The following is a 24,112-nucleotide window of genomic DNA, read 5'->3' as shown; positions in this document are numbered from 1 at the left end:
CTGGGTTGGAGTTTAGATCCTTGGCTCGGTTATGAGTCTGTCGTTATTTATAGCGGTGTAACTTGGTTTGATGCTTAGAAGAAGTTTCACGTCCCAGTGTTTGAACCTAAAAATGAAGATACATACATACCCATATATCGTAATTCAAATACGTTAAAATATGATGTAAATAATGTAGGAATGATGATGTCTGGCTACCGGCTAGCCGTTATTTGGGATCTCGAGGCGACATGATGCTTGAATCTGAAGTCTTCGAGCTTTGGAGCACTATTTGGGATGCCGAGGATGGGGCATTTGAATTTGACTTGATTATTTACTGGGCTGTGTATCATTCCGCAGCTGTTAGAGATTTAAGTCTCCATGTGATGGGAGTATCTCCATGTGATGGAAGTAGTTGACTTTATAATATAAAATCTCCACACAATAGGAGTATCTCCACGCAATGGGAGTAGATGACCTTAAACATAAAATGCCTGTAAGCTGCATAAATAAAATGTCAAAAATTCAAGATAAAGTAGAGAAATAAATGAGCATGCCCAAGACATATTATCGAATGTAGAACTAATTAGCGATCGTCGATTGACTGAGGGTATGGCAGAATTGGTTGATATATCCTTCGATTGGCGAAGTCGGTGATGAAGATTGCAACTATCTACTTGGAATCTCCGGTAGGCAGAGTGACAGTGTGATATGTGCTAAATGCTACAGTTTGCTATATGCGGGGCTCTGATTGACGAAACCGGCAGTTCGATATGTACGAGGTGCTCCGATTGGTGGAGCAGACAATTTCCTATTTACAGGTCTCTGATTGACAGGGCTGGTAGTTTGATATGTATAAGGCACTCCAATTGATTGAGCAAACAATTTGATATATACAAGGCATTCCAAATGTGTCGAAGAGTTGGTTCCAGAATGCCTGCAAAGAATTTGAAGTTAGTCCTTAACCATATAAAAAACGAATTGAATAATAAGGGAGAGGTAGGGGCTCATGTGATAGTAGCAGGTTTGTCATTATTCCCGGTGCGCTCTGATATTCTTGATTCCTGTAGGTCCTGCACTCAAAGAAAAATTCTTAGTAGGGGGCATTGGTTTGTGTTGATTGTGGGCCTAGACTTGCCCTAGATCTGGTGGATTATTCTACAAAGTTCGGTAGGTGGAAAAACATTTGGAAAATCGTTTACCTTTAATGGCAAATGTCGTTGTTCCAGATTATGACATGTTTAGAAATTCCCTCTAATGCGAGTATCGTTTCTGAATGATTTTGTCCCGTTGATGACGATCTCTAGAGATGTCCCTGATGTTGTAGCTTCTTGCCATCATGATCACGTCCTAATCTAAACAAATGCATTACAAAGGCTTTTCCTAGGGTAATGGCTGAACCTTTTCAGGTTGCCTACGTATCTGAACGAAATTAGGTCTAAACGTACTTCGAGGATGATAAAGTGATGAATGAATTATGATGGAATAACTGAGCCTAACTCATGTAGCCCGCGCATCCAAATGGAATCAGGTCAAAACGTAGTTCGATTACAATATATGCAAAATGATAATAAATTTAAAGGAAGTGGCCGAGTCTGACTTAGACTACCTACGTATCAAAATGGTATCAGGCCATAACGTAGTTCAATTACAATAGCTGATTGAATCCGATGTGGATTACATACGTATTCCCATGAAAGGAAATCAAGTCATGGCGTAGTTCCGAATACATACAAAATGACATTTGAATTTTTTTATTACAAAGGGGTGAGGGATATCAGACCCTATGTAGGTTGCCTACGTATCCCACCGTGGGAAGTCAGGTCAGGCATAGTTCTGTTACAACCAAACCTTAATTCTACTATCTTCAAATGTAGTATCTCTTGACTGTGTCTGAGTTGATGGGCTTCATGATGGCTCTGCTGTCCATTTCTGCTAGGATCAATGCTCCTCTTAACAATACTCGATGTAACACATAAGGACCTTTCTAGTTTGGTACAAATTTTCCTTTGGCCTCTTCTTGATGAAGGAGTATTTTCTTCAAAACTAGTTGCAATGGTCTTAACTACCAAGCTTTCACCTTTATGTTGAATGCGTTGGCCATCCTATTTTAGTACAGTTGACCATGTAACACCGTGTCCATCTCTTCTTATCAATTAGCATGAGTTGTTATTTCTTGACACGTATCCATTCTACATCATCTAGTTTGGCTTCCTGAATGACTCTCAAAGATGGTATCTCCACCTCTGCATGTATCACAGATTCTGTGCCTTATACCGACTTATATGTCGTTTCCCCAGTAGAGGTTCTCATAGTGGTGCGATAACCTAGTAAGGCGAAGGATAAATTCGCGTGTCATTGCCTGTGATTGTCCACTATCTTCCGTAAGATCCTTTTGATGTTTTTGTTGGCTGCTTCAACTGCTCCATTCATTTGTGGCATGTAGGTTGTGAAATTACGGTGGGCGATTCAGAACTTCTAGCAAATCTCACTCATGATATCAATATTGATATTGGCTGCATTGTCAGTTATGATTGTCTAGATATCGAATCTACAGACTATGTTGTTACGAATGAAATCAGCACCCAATTTCTTTGTGACGACCTTGTATGTAGAAGATTCAACTCATTTCGTGAAGTAGTCGATGGCTAATAGGATGAAACGATATGTGTTTGATGTCGCAGGTTCTATAGGTCCAATCACGTCCATGCCCCGTGAATCAAGCACATGTGACACTTTTGTATGTAGCAGATACTATTACTTTCTATGGTCATCCAAAAGTATCCGACTCTTAAAATCTTCTTGGCTAAAGTAAAACCGTTCATGTAAGGTATGCACGTTCCTGCATTTATATCTTCTAGTAATCTTGTTGCTTCAGCAGCATCTACACACCTTAACATACCCCAAGTCCGGGGTCCTCATGTACAAGACTTCCTCGTTAAGGAAAAACTGATTTGCTATTCTTCTTAGCGCTCGCTTCTTACCATTGGTGGCATTCTCTGGGTAGTTTCTTACTTCGAGGAAACTGTTGATGTCTTAGTGCTAAGTCTTACCATCTGGCTCTTCATCTTCATGGAAACAATATGCATGCTGATCTCGAATCTCTATCTTGATGGGGTTGATGTAATTCTTGTCCGCGAAATGGGCCGCGAAATGGCCCCCGGTAACTGGGCAATACTATTTCAGTCTGCGACCGTTATGCGGTCCGCATACCTGTTCTGCGGTCGCATAATGCATCGCAGAACTGATCTGCAGTCGAATAATGTGTCGCAGACCTTCCTTTAAAATTGCCCCGCCTCTAATTCACTCTGCGTCCATTATACGGTCCGCAGAGTGATTCTGCGGCCGTATAGTGGGCCGCAAAAATGTATTTTTCTGCCAAAAGTTTTCCTTTACTCCCCAACGCATTGTACAACCCTCAAACGCGTAAGCCTAGTTCAGCACCACGAAACTTTAATTTACTTAGTGAAATTTCACGGGGCCTTACAGTATCATAATGTGCGCACTACCGAGGGTCGAACGACAAGAACCATACATGCATCTATTATACTGTTGAGGCGAACAACCCGATCCTATTAGAATAAGAAGCTTTAGCGGGACCTTGACCCTATTCATGAATAAACGTGCTAGTTATGAACTTTAAGGAAGCTTTTCGATGAAAACGCACAACGCGAGAGAAATTCGTAAGGGGAGGACAATTGTTTCGCGACTAATCACGAAGCTCGTAAAATCTCTACAATAGCAAGTCTATCACTATACGCATGTCTAGTCTCAAGTTGTAACGTAAAATAAAGGAATTTAATACGCAAGGGGCAACTCAAATAGTACAGTTATAGCATGGCGGGAACCTAATTCTACCCAGACATAAGATGAATCTAACTACGTACGGACTATCATCACCTCGTGCGTACGTAGCCCACACAACAAGTAGAATATATAAAATACATCACCTAGGGGGTAGTTTGTCCCTTACAAGGTTAGACAGGAGACTTACCTCGCTCCAAAGTTCCCTAATCGGCTTTACGTCTCTCTAACACCTCGGACCGATGGCCATCATTCCAAAACTAGTCAAACAACGTGCAAACCAATCAAAATATACCCCAATACGTATAATTTAACAATTATAATGATTCCTAACTCCTCTCAAAAGCCAACAAAGTCACCCTCAAGCCCACGCGCCCGAATTTCGAAAGGTTTCGAAGATAAACCTTACCCATAACATTACGAACTCAAATATATAATTTATTCCTAATTTGATTTCCAAAATCATGGTCAAAATCCAAAATTATCAATTCTAGGTTTTCTACCAATATCCCACAATGTTTCTAAATTTACCTCCTTAAATCCATATATAAACCTTATAGTTAGCTCACAACATGTGGGAAATTACTTACCTTGTGTTGCATGATGAAAACTCCTCAAAAGCTCCCAAAATCGAGCTCCAAAACCCCCAAATGAAAATGACGAAATGACCAAGTTCGATCCCTTATGTTCTGCCTAGTTTTGCTTCTGCGGACAGAATCTTCGCATCTGCGACTAAAAGTGCGCATCTGCGAAGTCCACTGGTCAGCAGTCCCATCGCACCTGCGGACACCTTCTCGCTTCTGCGCAACTGCAGGTACGAAGCCATAATCGCCTTTGCGCTCCAGCTCGCTTATGCGACCACTCTATCGCAAGCGTTCCTCGCTTCTGTGAAGCCTTCCCCAGCTAGCCTTCCTCGCTTCTGGGATGCGATTCTCGCTTCTGCGACCTTGCTTCCGCTGAAGCGATCGCACCAACAACCAGAAAAATTCCAGCACTTCCTTAGTCCAAAAATCAAACTGTTAACCATCCAGAATCCACTCGAGGTCCTCGAAACCTTAACCAAATATACCAACACATCCCAAAATAAAATACGAACTTAGTCGAGGCTTCACATCATGTCAAACAGCGTTGAAATTATGAATCGCACCTCGAATCAACTTATAAATTTTCAAATTTCCAAATTCTATATCTTGTGCCGAAACGTACCAAATCAATCCGGAATGATTTAAAATTTTATGCACAAGTCACAAATCACAATACGAACCTATTCCAAGGCTCGGAACATCAAACAGACATCGATAACATCAAAATCCACTTCAAACCAAACTTATGAAATTCTTAAACCTTCAAAATACCAACCTTCCATAATAAGCGCCAAAATATTTTTCGACCACCCGATACTCAACCCGAACATACGCCCAAGTCTGAAATACCATATGAACCTATTGGGATATTATAATCTTGATTCCGAGGTCGTTTACGCAAAAGTCAAACCTTAGTTAATTCTTCCAACATAAAGTTTCTGAAATTAGAATTTGTTTTCCAAATCAACTCCGAACTTCCCAAAACTCAATTTTTACAACACGTATAAGTCATAATACCTGAAGTGAAGCTACTCAAGGCCTCAAACTGCCGAACGATGCACTAGAGCTCACAACGACCGGTCGGGTCGTTACAACTTAAGTACCGGTTCTACTGTAGGTTTAATATTTTTGGAATCGTTCTAAGTAAGCTCAGATTATTAGGACTATTCTAAGATATTTTTTTAAAGCCTTAGCATAGTCAATAGTAGGCATCAAGTTCTTTAAATAGGAAAGGATCGTTTATAGTCTTACTCAGTGCTAATGGATTAATTATGCAAATCACATAGGTCATCAAGATTTCTGACTGCCGAGACATGTAAGAATTAGAACTGAGTCAAGTTTTAGTAGAATCTAACAATTAGAATCATACAGAATAGACCATCACTAGCAAATAGGTTCAAAAACTCTCAAAGGAGAAATAACTTACAAATTCTGACCAAATACATTACCACAATAGAGTCAAAACTAAGGCACGTAAAAAAGCCAACACATGGGGTGAACATACAGTCTTCCAAACCAAGATTGTGGGAAGGTCTATGAACATAGCATGGATTAACATGGCAGATGTAATCTTAGATACAAAAATACTTAATATAGTTGCAGAAATCTCATAGAAAACTCAAGTAGTCATGAGAATGCAAGTATCAGGTTTATTACAGGAATCAATGAAGGACAGTTTTCCTAACATACTTAGCAAGGTTAATTATGTGGTTTCTTATATAATAATAATCTTCCATAAATTATTAAGTGTACAGAACAAACATGATTTAAATAACAAAGCTGTCAACAAAGATCTTCAAAGCATACCGGTCAGATGCAAGACAATGAAATATAATGAGGATCATTTTTATATCTTGAACTAAAATAATGTGGCACCACATCACGCACATAAGCACAGTCACAACAGGGTATCAGGAGAAGCTTAGGGGTGTAACTAGATTGATTTAGCAAACGAGATAGTAATTATCATTTAACTAATAGAGATAGAACACACATAGCATCAACTTCAGACCTAGCTCATAAAAAGTTCAACAGGATTGGCTCATAAGAGTATCAACATCACAGAAAACATTTTATTTAGCCAAATTATGGGATATGGAATTTATTAACAACTCATATTAGCTAGCAGTACCAAACAACTTAATTTATCAGGAAATTATCAACTCAATTAGTGAAAATGGCATATAGAGGCAAAACATAACAAATACTATCACATGTCATTGATATATGTTATAAACAAAAGGTAACCAACATGGAAAACATTGTAAACACAAAAATTGCACAGTTAATCAAAGATAGAGAGAGGGTCAGTGTACGCTGACCTTCTACAGGGCAGCAAACCAAGCAAGGGTCTTTTTTAGCCGTTTAGGAGTCCAAAGCAAAATGAATCACGCACAGAGATTGGACTCGAGAAGAAATGAAAAGAGGAGAAGAGAAATTAGGGAGACGCTACTGGAAATCATCCCTTAGGAGAAAGACTTTAATTTTTTCTTTCAATGTATTTGCCATTGACGTTAAGTGTGTTGGTGTCTGTTAGGTAGAGACATTGAATGCCCTATTTATAGTGGCATTCAAGCCACTTAGGATTTTGATTGAGTTCGAGCAGATAATGGAGAGTGACGATAGGGTAGATGACGATAGTAAGAAGTAAAATCAAAAGGGGAAAGAGGGAAAAACAGTGAAGATCGTTACCTGGGCACGAGGAGATGGCCGTTGAAGCATTCGATCCAACGGCCAAACGCTAATGTTCAGAGGTCAATGCTTTTGTCCTCTGGACAACGAATAATAATGATGAAGCTGAAGATAATAGCCATGCATGCCATGGATTTAAAAGGCCAAAGGAAGATTGACGGATTTCAGTTTGCACGATTTCAGGTCTAGGGTTCAAACTGTGGATTTTGAAATTAGGAGATAAAAATGAAAATATCGGCATAATTCACGGAGGTAAGGGATATATTGAACATTTTTGGGTTTGAATTCATGACCTTACATGAATTTATGCAAGGTCTAGTGATTGATGGTTCGAGGGGTGAGTGACATACGATAGAAAAGGGAAAGAGAGGTGCGTGGGTAGTGGGAAAAATGATTTAGGGCTAGGGGTGGTCTCTAAGGTTTAAAACATGAGACTGATCGAAAACTAGGCTATTGGATTGTTTGATGAATTGCATTGACGGTCTAGAGGAAGGCATGGATCGCCAGCTTGGATAGAGAGGGTTGGTTCCGTACTGGGTCAGAAGTTTGGACTTGTGTATTTTCGGCCAAAATTAACTGAAATAAAATTTAATTTATAGCCACATTGAGTTTAGCTAATCAATTACAATTGTAGTCTTTTGAACTTTTAACCCCTTTAAAGATCAATTTAATTAAACATAATTAATTATAATTAAATATAATAAAATATAATCATCAAATAAATTAATAATTACTATAATTAATTAGTTATTGAAATTAATATTTATTTATTGAATTGTAACACTAATTTTGTCTAATTAAAGTAAATAAGATGATATAATTGTAAATTAAGGACTGATTCATTAAATTAATTATAAAACTTATTTATTAAAATATAGAGGTTATTTTAATAGTTCAAAACAGTAAGAGTAACATAATTTATAACTTTCAATATCAAATTGCTATCACTTCAATAATAGTAATTATTATTATCTATTATAATTTAGGAAAATACGTATTATTGATTAAAAAAATATTTTATCATATTTATTGCTAATTAATAAGCATAATTAATTTATTTTTAAAAGGGAGGGTCAAAATTGATCGTCAACAACTTTCCCTCTTTGACCGGAGATGATGAAAGAGTTTGCGGGAAAAGAAATTAACTCAAGACCAATTTTGTCCTGACTCTAGGAATGTATTGCAGGAATGGTATATGGATTTGGGAAAGATTATGAGTTGTGAGATTAGGGGCCGAATTCTGGCTTTGAATCGCTTACATACCTCGGCCTTAATGAGGATCATGCCTCATGTAGTTCTGTAATGATGATTTGGAGAGGGTGGTGCTTGCATGAGTTGCCCCGGTATCCTGTTATGACGATACTGCAAGATGGGAAGATCTTGAAACCCAGAGTGGCTCCACGGATTGTAGCTTGATTATGAGACTTGAAAGACTTGATGATTTTGGAGTTCTAATAATCGGACCGAGTTGGAGTTTGGATCCTTGGCTCGGTTATGGGTCTGTCATTCTTCACAGCAGTGTAACTCGGTTTGCTTCTTAGAAGAAGTTCCACGTCCCAGTGTTTGAACCTAAAAAAGAATATACATACATACCCTTATATCATAATTCAAATACGTTAAGATATGATTTAAATAATATAGGAATGATGATGCCTGGCTACCGCTAGCCGTTATTTGGGATCTCGGGGCGACGAGATGCTTGAATCTGAAGTCTCCGAGCTCTGTAGCACTATTTGGGATGCCCAGGATGGGCCTTTGAATTTAACTTGATTATTTACTAGGCTGTGTATCATTCCGCAACTGTTAGATATTTAAGTCCCCATGTGATGGGAGTATCTCCACGCGATGGGAGTAGTTGACTTTATAATATAAAATCTTCGCACAATAGGAGTATCTCCACGCGATGGGAGTAGATGAATTAAAACGTAAAATGCCTGTAAGCTGCATATATAAAATGTCAAAAAATCAAGATAAAGTAGAGAAATAAATGAGCATGCCACAGATATATTATCGACTGTAGAACTAATTAGCGGCCGTCGATTGACCGAGGGTATGGCAGAATTGGATGGTCTATCCTTCGATTGGCGAAGTCGGCGAAGAAGTTTGCAACTATCTACTTGGAATCTACGGTATGGCGGAGTGACAGTACGATATGTGCTAAATGCTCCAGTTGGCGAAGCGAACAGTTTCCTATATGCAGGGCTCTGATTGACGATTCGATATGTACAAGGTGCTCCGATTGGTGGAGCAGACAATTTGTTATATACAAGACTCCGATTGACTTGACCGGCAGTTCGATATGTACAAGGCGCTCCGATTGATTGAGCAGACAATTTGATATATACAAGGCACTCCGAATGTGTCGAAGACATGGTTCCAGAATACCTACAAAGAATTTGAAGTTAGTCCTTAACCATATAAGAAAAAGAATTGAATAATAAGGGAGAGGTAGGGGCTCATGAGATAGTAGCAGGTCTGCCATTATTCCCGGTGCGCTATGATATTCTTGATTCCTATCGGTCCTGCGCTCAAAAAAAAAATTCTTAGTGGGGGGGCATTGGTTTATGTTGATTGTGGGCCTAGCCTTGCCCCAGATCTGGTGGATTATTCCACAAAGTTTGGTAGGTGGAAAAACATTTTGAAAATCGTTTATCTTTAATGGCAAAAGCCGTTGTTCCAGATTATGATATGTTTAGAAATTCCCTCTAATGCTAGTATCATTTTTGAATGATTCTGTTCCGTTGATGACGATCTCTGGAGATGTCCCTGATGTTTTAGCTTCTTGCCATTGTGATCACGTCCTAATCTAAACAAATGTATTACAAAGTCATTTCCTAGGGTAATGGCTGAACCTTTTCAGGTTGCCTACGTATCTGAATGAAATCAGGTCTGAACGTACTTTGAGGATGATAAAGTGATGAATAAATTATGATGGAATGACAGAGCCTAACTCAGGTAGCCTACGTATCCAAATGGAATCAGGTCAAAACTTAGTTCGATTACAATATATGTAAAATGATAAGAAATTTAAATAAAATGGCCGAGTCTGACTTAGACTACCTACGTATCAAAATGGAATCAGGCCATAACGTAGTACAATTACAATAGCTGATTGAATCCGATGTGGATTACATACGTATTCCCACGAAAGGAAATCAAGTCATGGTGTAGTTCCGAATACATACAAAATGACATTTGGATTTTTTTATTACAAAGGGGTGAGGGATATCAGACCCTATGTAGGTTGCCTACGTATCCCACCGTGGGAAGTCAGGTCAGGCATAGTTCTGTTACAACCAAACCTTAATTCTACTATCTTCAAATGTAGTATCTCTTGAATGCGTCTGAGTTGATGGGCTTCATGCTGGCTCCGCTGCCCATTTCTGCTAGGATCAATGCTCCTCTTAACAATACTCGATGTAACACATAAGGACCTTGCTAGTTCAGTGCGAATTTTCCTTTGGCCTTTTCTTGATGAAGGAGTAATTTCTTCAAAACTAGTTGCCCCAGTGTTAACTGCCGAGATTTCACCTTTATGTTGAACACATTGGCCATCCTATTTTAGTACAATTGACCATGACACACCGTGTCCATTCTCTTCTCATCGATTAGCATGAGTTGTTCTTGCTGGACATGTATCCATTCTACATCATCTAGTTTGGCTTCCTGAATGACTCTCAAAGATGGTATCTCTACCTCTGCGGGTATCACAACTTCTGTGCCATATTCTCATAGTGGTGCGGTAACCCAGTAAGGAGAAGGATAGCTCCGCGTGCCATTGCCTGTGATTGTCCACTATCTTTTGTAAGATCCTTTTAATGTTTTTGTTGGCTGCTTCAACTGCTCCATTCATTTGTGGCATGTAGGTTGTGGAATTACGATGGGCAATTCTGAACTTCTCATAAATCTCGCTCATGATATCGCTGTTGATATTGGTTGCGTTGTCATTTATGATTGTCTAGATCTCAAATCTACAGACTATGTTGTTATAGATTAATCGTGATGGCCTTGTATGTAGAAGATTTGACCCATTTGGTGATGTAGTAGGTTCTATAAGGCGAATCACGTCCATACCTCAAGCAGCGAATGACCAAGGAGAACCCATTACGTTCAACTCATTAGGTGGAACCCGGATGAAATCCCCATGAATCTGGCACATGTGACACTTCTGTATATAGCAGATACTATTACTTTCCATTGTCATCCAAAAGTATCCGACTCTTAAAATCTTCTTGGCTAAAGTAAAATCGTTCATGTAAGGTATGCACGTTCCTACATTTATATCTTCTAGTAATCTTGTTGCTTCAGCAGCATCTACATACCTTAACATACCCCAAGTCTGGGGTCCTCCTGTACAGGACTTCCTCGTTAAGAAAATAGTGATTTGTTATTCTTTTTAGCGCTCGCTTCTTACCATTGCTGGCATTCTCTGGGTATTTTCTTACTTCGAGGAAATTGTTGATGTCTTAGTACCAAGGCTTACCATCTGGCTCTTCATCTACATGGAAACAATATGCATGCTGATCTCGAATCTCTATGTTGATGGGGTGGAAAATTTCTTATTCGACCATATTTTGATATAATGCCTTAGGGGACATTTTACAAGGTAAAATCTATTTTTTTAGAGAGAGAAGAGAGCTATTTTAGAGAGAGAAGGAGAATATTTAGCATGCTAATCATCCATTCTTGCCCCAATCTTCAAGAATCAAGGAAGCCAATCACAAGATCTTCATCTAAGAGGTAAGGTTCTACTCCCTAGCCCTAAATTTCAGGATTTGGACTGAAGGTAGGTCATGAGAAGTATGATTCTTAGGTGTGGGAGTTGCTTTTTGTGCATGAATGTAACCATAAGAGTGGTAGGGATGTTATTTAACTAAAAGGAGTAAACTCTTGGTATTGAATTGGTTGTGGGGTGAAGAAAATCTTGTAGAAGAATATTGTAGTCAAATTTGCACACCAAGCGTTTGATGAAATGCTTAAATGAGGTGAACCCACAAATATCTTCCTAATTATGGTTCATTTTTGTTATGTTTCTAAATAGATTGAAGTTATTAAGATTTTTGGAACAATGTATTAATATAAGGAATACTCAAGCAAGGCATGTTGGCCAAACTACTCTCTTAGAATTGAATTCCATGATGTTTCCGTAAGTTGCAAGCATGGTTGGCTCAAGTTCCTAATTCCTATGCTCCGAGTTATTCCTTATAAACTTGACTATTCGAATGAGCCTTATGTTGAAAGATATATGTTCAAAGTAAGGGTTGTGTATTAAAATATTTTTTCTTTGAGTCGTGTTCCAAATGAAAGCTAGTATGCCAAAATTGTGTGAGAAAAATTCGATATGCTTAAGACTCTTAATTGATCATATGTGTACCTCAAGTTTTGATTGGAAATGCCGTGTTGTTGGTAATCTATAAAGATGCACGAAAGTGAAAGAAGTGAGTTGAAGATATAAAGTGTGGCCACTATGCCAAGAATGAAAGCTATACTTGTAGCCAGATGTGTCAATGAAATGAGATGATGTGAGAAAGATTATGAAATGAGCCTTGATTCAACTGTTCCAAAATTTCTTCAAAAGTAGATTTGCCTAAAAGCTTATGTCCTCAAGTTATGCCCCAATGTGGCTATTTTAACTAATGCTATGCTTTATGTGTATTTTCAATATGCTTTGCGTTCTTACATATTCGTGAGTAGAAATTTTGTATTGCCCTTTTTGGGGAAAAGTATTTCAACAATAAATGGTGTGTTACTTGTTTATGATTTTAACTTGTGCTTCGATTGCCAATCATTTTACTTCATTTCTTGGAAAGAAATCTATTGTGCTTAAATTCTTCATTTCAAATGAACTTAAAGTTGTGATTTCTGAAATATTATATATGTTGATATTTATGATGACGATCCATGAAAGGAAAGAAATAAAAGTGTGGAATATGAAATACAACCACCGTGCCATGAATGATGAATCATATGTATGGCCAAGAGAGCCAAATAATAATATTATAAGTAGCTGAAAGTACCAATGAAGCTATATACGGTATGAAAGGCTATGAGGTAAAATGCAATTTGTACTTCTGTTTCCTTTGTATGCAAATCAAAAATATTTTTGGGAGTATCGATAGTCATCGAGGAAGGGTAGGTTGAAATAACACAACTCCGAAACTATACGTGCCGATGTAGGAGTGGATTGTGATTATTTCCCTATTTGGGATGAGTTTGATGTGATAGAATTAACCCCTTATTTGGGATGAGATTGATGTGATAAAATTATTCCCCTTAATTGGGATGAGATGATTGATAAAAAAAGGACGATGTCGATCCACACAGCATTGTGGTGAGATGGCCTAGCCGATCGGGTTGTGATCGGACGCCATGCCGCAAACATGGTGGTGATTGTGCTGAAAACTGTAATTGAAATAGTGATAGTAATTATGATTGTGATTGATGTCTTTGGGGAAGACGGCCTAGCTGATCGTGTCGTGATCAAACTACGTTCAAAATACACGGTGGCATATCTCCCAACCAAAAATATATATATTATTTCCGTATTTTGGAAATTATTATGTTTTAACTTGGCATTTGGATATCGTTGATCATTGCTTGTTGTTTCCATAGTTGTCCCTCTCTTATATTGGCATTCTATTTCGAAAGAGGACATTTAGCTTTACATACTAGTACTATTCCACATGTACTAACGTCCCTTTTGTCGGGGGCGCTACATCTTCAATGGACGCAGGTGGTTCATCAGAGGGCAGATTTGGTCCTCATTAGTAGTCACTCTCTAATCAGCAGGTTTTGGTGAGCCCTACTCTATTCCGGGCTTGATGTCATTTGACGTTGTACTTTGTATTTTGAGGTATAGTTGGGGCCTTATTACCGGCATTTCTATATTACTCTTCTGTTGTACTTACGAGTCCCCGTAGACAGGTTGTGGGTGGTTTTTGATGATGGAAATTGAACTAGAAGTGTTGGTATTTGGCAAACATGTTTTTCATTATATCTATAAACTTGTAATATTTTGGAAATCGTAAATAAATTTCTTTTGAGAAACGGAAAAAGAATGGGGAACATTACACTCTCCTCATGTATATCTCTTGATTTCGATTTTATATTGTTCATGGGTAAGATTGGATAGAAGACATCAAGTAGGCTTGCTCGATCGGGATATCTCGGTTGAGCGCCGGTTGTACTCCCCGAGGTTGGGGCGTGACAGCTGGGGTACATTGGATGGATCTACTCTTGATTAGAAGCTCGATCTCATTCTTCAGTCTATAGCAATCCTTAGTATCATGCCCAGGAACACCTGAATGGTGAGCACAACGCTTGGTTGCGTCAAAATATTTGGAGGGTTGGCCGGGAATTCTCCCTTCCACTTGGTATATTAGTTCGGCTCTCCTCAACTATTCAATCAACTAGGCTACAGGTTCAGCAATTGGAGTGAAGTTTCTAGGATTTCTTTTTTCAAAATTTGGGCGTGGCCTGGATGCATAAGCGTGTCTATTTTGGCGGGTGGTGGTTTGGATTGGGGCATATGGTCATGGTGGGTTTAGATGTATATTGGCTCGGGGCGGATTGTAGTAAGGTTGAGCCTTTTAGTATGGTTGGGTATTATATACTAGGATATAGGTGGGTTGATGTGAGGGCTGGGTGTTTGTGGGGTAAGATTTGGTTCGACGAGGAGGACTTGACTGATAGTAGGGGACAATAGTTGTTACTTACTTTTTATTATTCTTCCCACTACCGATGGAACCGGATTGTATAGCCTTTCTAGTAGCTTGTAGCGTGACCATTGACTATATTTTCCATGATTTGATACCTTCTTCCTGGAAGTCTCTCATCTTAACTAGATCGAAAAACGTTTTATCCATCATACCCATCATCTTTTAAAAATAAATCCCCTCTTGGGCCCGGATATAATACTTGGTTAGCTAATTATCATCCAATGGAGGTTGGGTCCTAGCAGCTTCCGATCTCCAGCAGCGAGCGTACTCTTGAAATGATTTTGAGGGTTTCTTTTGCAAATTCACCAAAGCAAACCTGTCTGGAGTGATTTCTTAATATGAAATCTGAAGCAATTCATAAAATCCTCTACCATGTCCTGCCACTCTCTCCAGTTCCTGGGGTCTTATTGGGTATACCAAGTAAGTGTTTCTCCCGTCGGACTCCTTGTAAACAACTTCATTCTCAGCTTTTCATTTCTTCCCACTCTGACCAACTTGTCGTATTAAGACCTCAAACGAGCGTGGTGATCACCCGTTCTTTCAATAAATTTAAACTTTGGAGGCTTATACCTTTCGGGCATGTCAACATCGGGATGTACACACAAGTCCTCATAATCCAGGCTCTCGCTCCCTCGAGCAACCTAGAGGTTCTTCATCTGTTTTCGTAACACTCGCAGTTGTTCTGACATTGAATCCTCTTCCTTGTATATTGCTTCTTTCTCCATCTCAGCATATTGGTTAATCTCATAAGGAACTCTTACCGTGACGGGCACGGTAAAGGTAGGCTTAGAGGTGCATATACAGGTGGAACATATCGCTCATGTGTGGCGGTGTGTGCCGCGGATATGTGCTGAATCTAGTTGTTTCCAAAAGTGACATTGTAATTCAGTGGTAGGCTTTTGTGAACTAAATTGGTGGTGGCTGGTGGGTTTTGTGGTGTTTGGACATAATTCGGTACATAGGGTGTGTGTATAGGGGGTTTGGCAAATTTGCGGAGGTTACTGGTGGTATAACTTGGATTGGGGAATTTGTAGTGACAACGGTTAGGGTACTGGTTATTTATCGGGCTGCTGAAGATAAATGATCAGGGATTGAATCTAAGAAAGGGAAGCATGGTGGCTACGGAAGCGTCATCACGACCAAGTGTGCAAGCTCCCGAATCTGCTGTACTTCGTCTCTCAGTGACTCCATCTCCTTCGCCATTCTAGCGAAGTGTTCATCATTTCGGGTATCATCCTTTTCTCCCGATTACCTTGGTTTGTCGATTATTACTAGAGCATTTATAGCTGGGTCGTCGATTACAAACATCTTTCCCTTAGATCTCAGGTTGTACAGTGGCTCAACATATTTTATGTATCAACATAAACCAACCTCTATTTTTGGGGATAAAATAAAATAATAAAGCGAGAAAATAAGGAAAAGTAGAGGTTAGTTTCAGAGATTGTAAAAATACGAGCACATAGAGCAATTAATTCATGCATTCAGATAAGCGCATTTCCTAAGATACGAAGGACCTCTCTTTGCCAGAGGTAGGCGTATGTCGTGAATGTTTGACGAACAATCAGATTTTGACACATTTTGATCCGGAACAAACTTTAGTTTTCATTGATAGGCTTTGGATTACAATAGGATGGGAGTGATGGTTACAAGATTGTTTACAAAGTTCACAAAATATTACACGGGCTCATAGGTTTGCCCTAAGGGAAATGAAAAGGGGGTACAATATAAAGGGAAATGAACCAGCCACTTAATAATCGTCCCCAGAGTCACCTCCCAACCTTTCTTCTTCAGGCTCCTCTTCAACTTTCTCTTCCTCCTCGTCATTGTTATACTCTGGTTCCTCCGCGGCATCCTATTCCATCTTTGTTTTTGACTCAATCTATATGTACTCAATCACCTGGTACTCAATCGACCGACCCTGGAACCACTTGTTGATGCATGGCGGTGGTGACAAGATAGTGGGGAAAAATATCGTGATATATCTGCAGAGCTGCTGTTGCATCTTCTAGCCCGGTCAATCCTTTCTCTGCTAGGTCTGGCCAATTCATCCTCCTTGTTGATCAATACGAAGTACTCAGGCGTACACCAGGGATTTTGCCCCATTGGCATCATGATCATGTCGTTCCATTCATCTTGGAGCCTTCTCACCCTCAGGATCGAAATTTGTCTGTTGTAATCATCTTTATGCAAAGCTGTCCTTGACCAGAGGGGCATGTCTTGAATCAAACCAAATTGCCTTAGAACCCTCAGAGGTGCATATGGCTGAGTTCGTTCACGTCCTCGATGAAGTGCTTTCCCGGGCTTCTGAAGATTTCCCTGCCACTTAACCATAAAAGTTTCCAATTCAAAAATTCTCCACTCAGATGGGTTAACATGTCTCTCCACTCCTCTTTCCCCTTCGGTGTAACCCAATATCTCATTGTTTTGTTATGGCTTTTGATCATGTTACTGATGTCAACAAAATAGTTGATGGTTGCCTCCCTCTGTAAGAAATATTTTGTGGCCCATATCTAGAGCAGTAAGTTGCAGCATTTAAAAATTCATATTCTCTGGAACAAGCTGATAGTGCCTGGAACATCTTTGCCTATATCATGGGAACAAGGGTGACTTGCAGATTCCCTCGAAAGGTTTCCAAGAGCAGGGGCAGCGGGTTGATGTTGATTCATCCCTTTCTTTGCGGGAAAACTAATAATCCCAACAATGCTAGAAAAAAGGTTAGGGGGCGGACACTCTCCCATGTTGCTTGATTGCATTGAAATTCTTCAAGATGCCACTCGTAACTTTCCTGCTATCAGAATCTATCGAATAGCTGGTCCAAACTCACCCACCCATCCTCAATGTTTCTCAAACTTTTGTTGTTTGTCAGACCCAATGCATGAAGGAACGTGTGGTCAGGCATGACAACTGGCAGTATTGGTTTCTGCTCGGCAAACACTAGCTCCGTAAAGCTAGTGCTTTCCTCATGTGTTAGTTCCAATTCACAATTGACAAACTTAAAGACCACCTTAGCAGGGTCCCAAAACTCTATTAGTAGCCTAGTAAGGATTTTGTCGGCTCAGATGTTCATTAAGGCGGTCAGTGATCCTAGGTGTGTTCCGATCTCATTCCCATGCTCCCGGCGAATATTTCTCCACCACTGCTTCATCATGTGTGGTGCACCCATAGCCATTTTAATCTTGGGGATGTTGCGGTTGATTTCAATCAAAATGGGTGAAAAGATTGGTAAGTTTTTGCTCCAGATCTTTAGCGTCTTATCTGGATTGGTTCGTCGTTCCACAAGAGGCATGTCGTTGGGTGCATGAAGTGATATTAAGGTGGCTTTCCTAATCGTGAGTCAATACCAAGGACCGACTCACCTAAGGTTTATGAGGCATGAACTATGTTTGCTAGAGTAGAGTGTTTCCTAATTTTAGAGTTGGACTGAATAAATGCGAGATGTTGTGTTAGCTGACTTGCCAAAGCCGTTCTCCAAAACTAGAGAATTTTGAAAGAAGGTTCGAAGGGTATAAAAGATAACCCTCGCATGTCATTTGTGTGTAATTGTGTAAAGACAAGACTCGATAGGAAAAATATGATGACAGTGTATGAAGCAGTAACCGATAATTGTGTTAGCAAATATTAAAAGCAAGCAAATAAGTATATGTTTGACAGGTTATAGAAATGTTAACAGGTAAAATGTAAACATGTAAGACAAGTAAACACATATTTTGAAAAATTAAGCACAATTAAAGTAGAATATAAACAAACACCCCCAATTTTAGGTCTATCCTAAGTCTGCTAAGGTCAGTACCTAAGTGTAAAATCCCCAGCAGAGTCGCCATGTTGTTGCATCCTATTTTGCACAGGTCAAAACAAGATTTAACTAGTAATTCTTGTGATGTTGATAAAATAGAGTCGCCACCTAATATTTAAGGTATATTTGGATGCATATATGTTTGTAAGATTGTTATCCTAATGGCCTACTAACCGATGAGATTTGGGTAAGGGTTCAAGTTATTCTAAGGGGAAGGTGTTAGGCATCCCTTAAAATATACCTGAGGTAGCTCTTTAAACTTAGGCCAGGTTCGGGGAAGTAAAGGTTCTATACTCTACTTGGTCATGTGATTAAAGTCTGTAAGATATTCTAAGTCTATTTTTTTTTTATAAAAAATCTACTGTTTGGAAAAGAGGGTTGTGCATGTACTTTGAAAAGAGTTACAGGTTTCTAAGATTTAATAATCTATGAAAATCCTTTGGAAATATTTATGCTTACAAAGTTGAGAATACAAATCTTGTGAAGGACTTCTATCTTTTGAAACAAGGTTTGAATGTTTTATTATTTTGGAAAATGTGGTTACTCATGTATAACTTGGAGAAATAAAAGACCATTAGAAAATATACCATAAATTTGGATATGTATACCTTTTTTGAAAATCAATTTCAATCTAAACTTGTGTTTTGAAACTAATTGAGGTTCGTTTAGTTTGCCATCACCGGCTATGTTTTATTTTGTTTCTTGAAAATCAGCCTCATAATTATCTACGCGATTCTGATATTTCCAATGAGAAATCATTTCAATTTTTGAATCTGTTCGAATCCAAAACTTACTGTAAATGGTTAGTGATAACGAGACAAAATCTTTCATTTGTTAAGAAAATAAATGATCAAAGCATTACAAGTGTTAAAGCGAACAAAATTTAAGATTTATTTTAATTCTTTTATCTATGGGTTTTTGATTTGCCTATGTTTCCTACACGATCAAGATATTTGAAGTTATCCAATAATAGCGTTAGTCATTCAAGAATATATACATATATGACATATCAGACAGTAAAGAAATAAATTCGAGATAAGTAGGGTTAAATAACTAGAATCTTGATGATATGGGCTCAACACTTGAACATGCCTAATGTTATATGCATGAATAGCAGACGCGACAGGGATACAATGACTCAGATCTGATAGTGAACTTGAGCTCCAAATAGGCTCAACATGACCAAGTTGAATTCATGCATACAAAGGAAAAGAGAATAATTGATATGCATAAACTGTATATAACTTAGCAAGACAAAATTATAAATAATAATAAAGAATGCTGAGGCATAATGGAGCAGATTCTATTTTTGCTAATCATATGAAGATTAATAGGAGTTAGTGGTTAAGGGCTTGGTATATATCCTTACTTATGGATATGAGATCCTTTTGAATCCTTGTCACTTCAGAGTTCACGAGGGTCTCATGGACCCCGAGCAGTGCTTGTATCAAGGAGAGGGATCACAACCAAAGCAAGTTTCACATCCAAATATTATTAATTACCTGGTTTTAGTCTTCCTCAAAGGTTTAATCAGAAATAAAGGATCAACACAAATGGATTAATACTACTAACAGACAAACAACAGGTGCAGGAGACATGGGGAACATTTTGAAAGTTCAACACACACACAAAGATTGGTGACAGTGAACAGACAAGGCACTGCAGTTCATCATGGCATAATGGAAATTAAGGACATAGTATTGGTTGAGAGGATTAAGACATTAAAGACACAAGAAAGCATGATATATAGTTAATCAGGGAAATCAAGTCCAAACAATAAACACGTCCATTCTTAGGGGGTGTCACATTTAAAGTTTTAATATGTTAATACTTAACAGAGAAAAGCTTAAGTACCAGTTCTACTGTAAGTTTAATATTTTTGGAATCCTTCTAAGTAAGCTCAGATTATTAGGACTGTTCTAAGATATTTTCTTAAATCCTTAACATAGTCAACAGTAGGCATCAAGTTCTTTAAATACGAAAAGATCATTCTTAGTTTCACTCAGTGCTAATGGATTAATTGTGCAAACCACATAGGTCATCAAGATTTCAAACTACCTATACTTAAACAAATTTCAGATTGAATCCCTTTGGGGGATGGCATTATCATGTATGAGGCAATGGCTGATAATATTTATCCTAATGAGGCAAGCCGGTCATAATGGTCTGACACTTGAACATATATGTAAGTTTATCAGTTTAACATATCAATAGGGCTTAATACATTATTTATATGTAAGTTAGCAAAAAACTCTCAAAGGGACAAAAACTCTCAAAGTTAGCCAAACATATAAGAATTAGAACATAGTCAAGTTTTAGTAGAATATAATAGTTAGAATCATACAGAATAAACATCACTAGAAAATAGGTACAAAAACTCTCAAAGGGGAAATAACTTCCAAATTCAAACCAAATACATTACCACAGTAGAGTCAAAACTAAGGCAAGTAAAAAAGTCAACACATGGGATGAACATACAGTCTTCCAAACCAAGATTGTGGGATGGTATATGAACATAGCATGGATTAACATGGAAGATGCAATCTCGAATACAAAAATCCTTAATGTAGTAGCAGAAATCTCATAGAAAACTCAAGTAGTCGTGAGAGTGCAAGTATCAGGTTTATCACAGGAATCAATAAAGGACAATTTTCCTAACATACTTAGCAAAGTTCATTATGTGGTTTGTTCTATAATAACAGTCTTTCATGAATCATTAAGTGTACAGAACAAACATGATTTCAATAACAAAGCTATCAACTAAGATCGTCAAAAGCAGACAGATCAAATGCAAGACAATGAGTTGTAATGAGGATCATTTTTATATCTTGAACTAAAACAATGTGGCACCACATCACACACATAAGCACAAATCTTAACAGGGTATCAGGAGAAACTTATGGGTGTAACTAGATTGATTTAGATAATATGATAGCATAATTATCATTTAAGTAACAGAGATAGAACACACATAGTATCAACTTAAGACCTAGCTTATAAACGGTTCAATGGGATTTGTTCATAAGAGTCAACATCACAAAAAATATTTTATCTAGTCAAGCTATGGGAGATGAAATTTATTAACAGCTTAGATTGGCTAGTAGTACCAACCAACATAATTTATCAGGAAATTATCAACTAAATTAGTGAAAATGGCATATAGAGGCAAAACGTAAGAAATACTATCACATGTCATTGATATATGTTATAAACGAAAGGTAACCAATTGGAAAAACTTTGTAAACACAAAATTGCACAGTTATTCAGAGATAGAAAGAGGGTCAGTGTATACTGACCTTCTGCAGAGCAGCAAACTAATCAAGAGTCGTTTGTTAGCCATTTAGGAATCCAAACTAAAACGAATTACGCATAGAGACCTAACTCGAGAAGAAGTGAAAAATGGAGAAGAGAAATTAGGGAGAAGCTACTAGAAATTAGCACTTAGTAGAAACACTTTACTTTTTTCTTTCAATGTATTTGCTAGTGACATTAAGTGTAGTGGCATATGTTAGGTAGAGACATTGAAAATAGGGCATTCAATCCACTTAGTATTTGAATTGAGTTCGAGCAGATAGTGGAGAGTGACGATAGTGTAGATGACGATAGTAAGCAGGTGAAATCAGAACGAGAAAGAGCAAAAAATAGTGAAGATCTTTACCTGGGCACGAGGAGATGGCTGTTAAATCCTTCGATCCGACAGTCAAACTCTAATATCCTGAGATTACTGCATTTGACCTCTGAACAATGAATAATGATGATGAAGCAGAAGATAATAGCCATGCATGTCATAGATTTGAAATGCCTAAGAAAGATTGATGCATTTAAGTTTACACGATTTTAGGTCTAGGGTTTGAATTGGGGAGTTTGAAATTGGGAGATAAAAATGGAAATATCAGCATAATTTGCGAAGGTAAGGGATAGATTGAACTTTTTGGGGTTTGAATTAATGACCTTTCATAGACTTATGCAAGGTCTGGTGATTGATGGTTTGAGGAGTGAGAGATAGAATAGAGGAAAGGAAAAGAGAGGCGACTGGGTAGTGGAGAAAGTGATTTAGGGTTAGGGGTGGTCTCTAAGGTTTAAAACGCGACATGGAATATGGGCCGTTGGATCATTTGATCAACGACCCTGATATTTCAAGGAGATGAGAATTATTAAATTGGTTTTTGAGGGAAAATTGGCGGGCGTTAGATCTCTGTAATCCAACGACAGAGATGGGGTCTCGACAAAATTAAAGAAAGGAGGAAAATGGAGATTAAACATGGACCGTTGATGAATTGGATCGATGGTCCAGATCTATTTGTGTTTTCTCAGCGAGTGAGGGAGACGAATGACGTGGCGCACTTGGATTGGCTTAGAGAGGAAGGTATTGATTACCAACTTGGATAGAGTGGGTTGGTTCAGGACTGGGTTAGAAGTTTGGGCTTGTGTATTTTGGACCAAAATTAGCTGTAATAAAATTTAATTCATAGCCACATTGAGTTTAGACAATCAATTGCAATTGTAATCTTTTGAATTTTAACCCCATTAAAGATTAACTTAATTAATCATAATTAAATATAATCATCAAATACATTAATAATTACTGTAATTAATTAGTTATTGAAATTAATATTTCATTTATTGAATTGTAACACTAATTTTGGCTTATTAAAGTAAATAAGACGATATAATTACAAATTAAGGAGTAGTTCATTAAATTAATTATAAACTTATTTATTAAAATATAGAGGCAGTTTAATAGTTCAAAATTGTAAGAGTGATATAATTTATAACTTCCAATATTAAAGTGCTATTACTTCAATAATATGAATTATTATTACCTATTATATTTTAGAAAAATAAGTATTATTGATTAATATTTATTGCTTATTAATAAGCATAACTAATTTAATTTTAAAAGGGAGTGTCAAATTTCATCATAAACATCACTCAAGAACAAAGCTGTTACAAACCAAGGACCATATGCCAACACTGAAGACGTCTTGAGTCCTTAAGTTTGTTGAGTCTTTATCTTTTGTTCTTTACTTGTAAACCTACGCATCTTTCGAGAAGTATTTTGTAGGACATCATTTAACCATTGTTGTTTTGGTTGTGTTGACTAGAGTTAGTCAATGGGTGTTGCTTTGTAATAGAGTTATTACAAAGAGCTTACAATAGATTTATTGTAAGAGGTGAGGGATTAAGAGTTTAATTCCTAGATTGCAATAGGTTGTAATATGAAGTTTTCTCAGTTTAGTGGAGTTGAAATCCTACTGGGGTAGGTCATGATTTTTAATCTCTTGAGAAGGGAGTTTTCCATGTAAATATTGCGCGTTATTTACTTTCTGCTTATTTACTGTGGGAACGGATAGAGAACCTGATTCTCTATACTGTTTGGTGGACTCCTAGTTTCTATCAATTAGTATCAGAGTATGTTCTTTCTAAAAGGTTAACACCTAGAAAGGATATTCATTATGGCTGCTCCACCAAACCTCGAGGAAGGAATTTCAACCACAAGACCCCCAAGATTCAACAAGTACTATGGATGGTAAAAAACGAGA

General features: G+C 37.9%; 1 long non-coding RNA gene across 1 annotated transcript; it reads right to left on the bottom strand.

Moving 5' to 3' along the window:
* Nucleotides 1-383: 383 nt before the first annotated feature.
* LOC142168406 (uncharacterized) lies at nucleotides 384-4,567 on the bottom strand. Its single transcript, XR_012698276.1, has 2 exons — nucleotides 1,182-4,567; nucleotides 384-1,052 (listed from the first exon to the last, which is right to left on the bottom strand). It is a non-coding gene; the product is annotated as an uncharacterized LOC142168406 (long non-coding RNA).
* Nucleotides 4,568-24,112: the final 19,545 nt, after the last annotated feature.

This window comes from Nicotiana tabacum, chromosome 13 (genome assembly GCF_000715075.1).
Source record: "Nicotiana tabacum cultivar K326 chromosome 13, ASM71507v2, whole genome shotgun sequence".
Classification (NCBI taxonomy): domain Eukaryota; kingdom Viridiplantae; phylum Streptophyta; class Magnoliopsida; order Solanales; family Solanaceae; genus Nicotiana; species Nicotiana tabacum.
The sequence above is the reverse complement of the archived record's forward strand: the minus strand, read 5'-3'. Positions and strand labels throughout refer to the sequence as shown.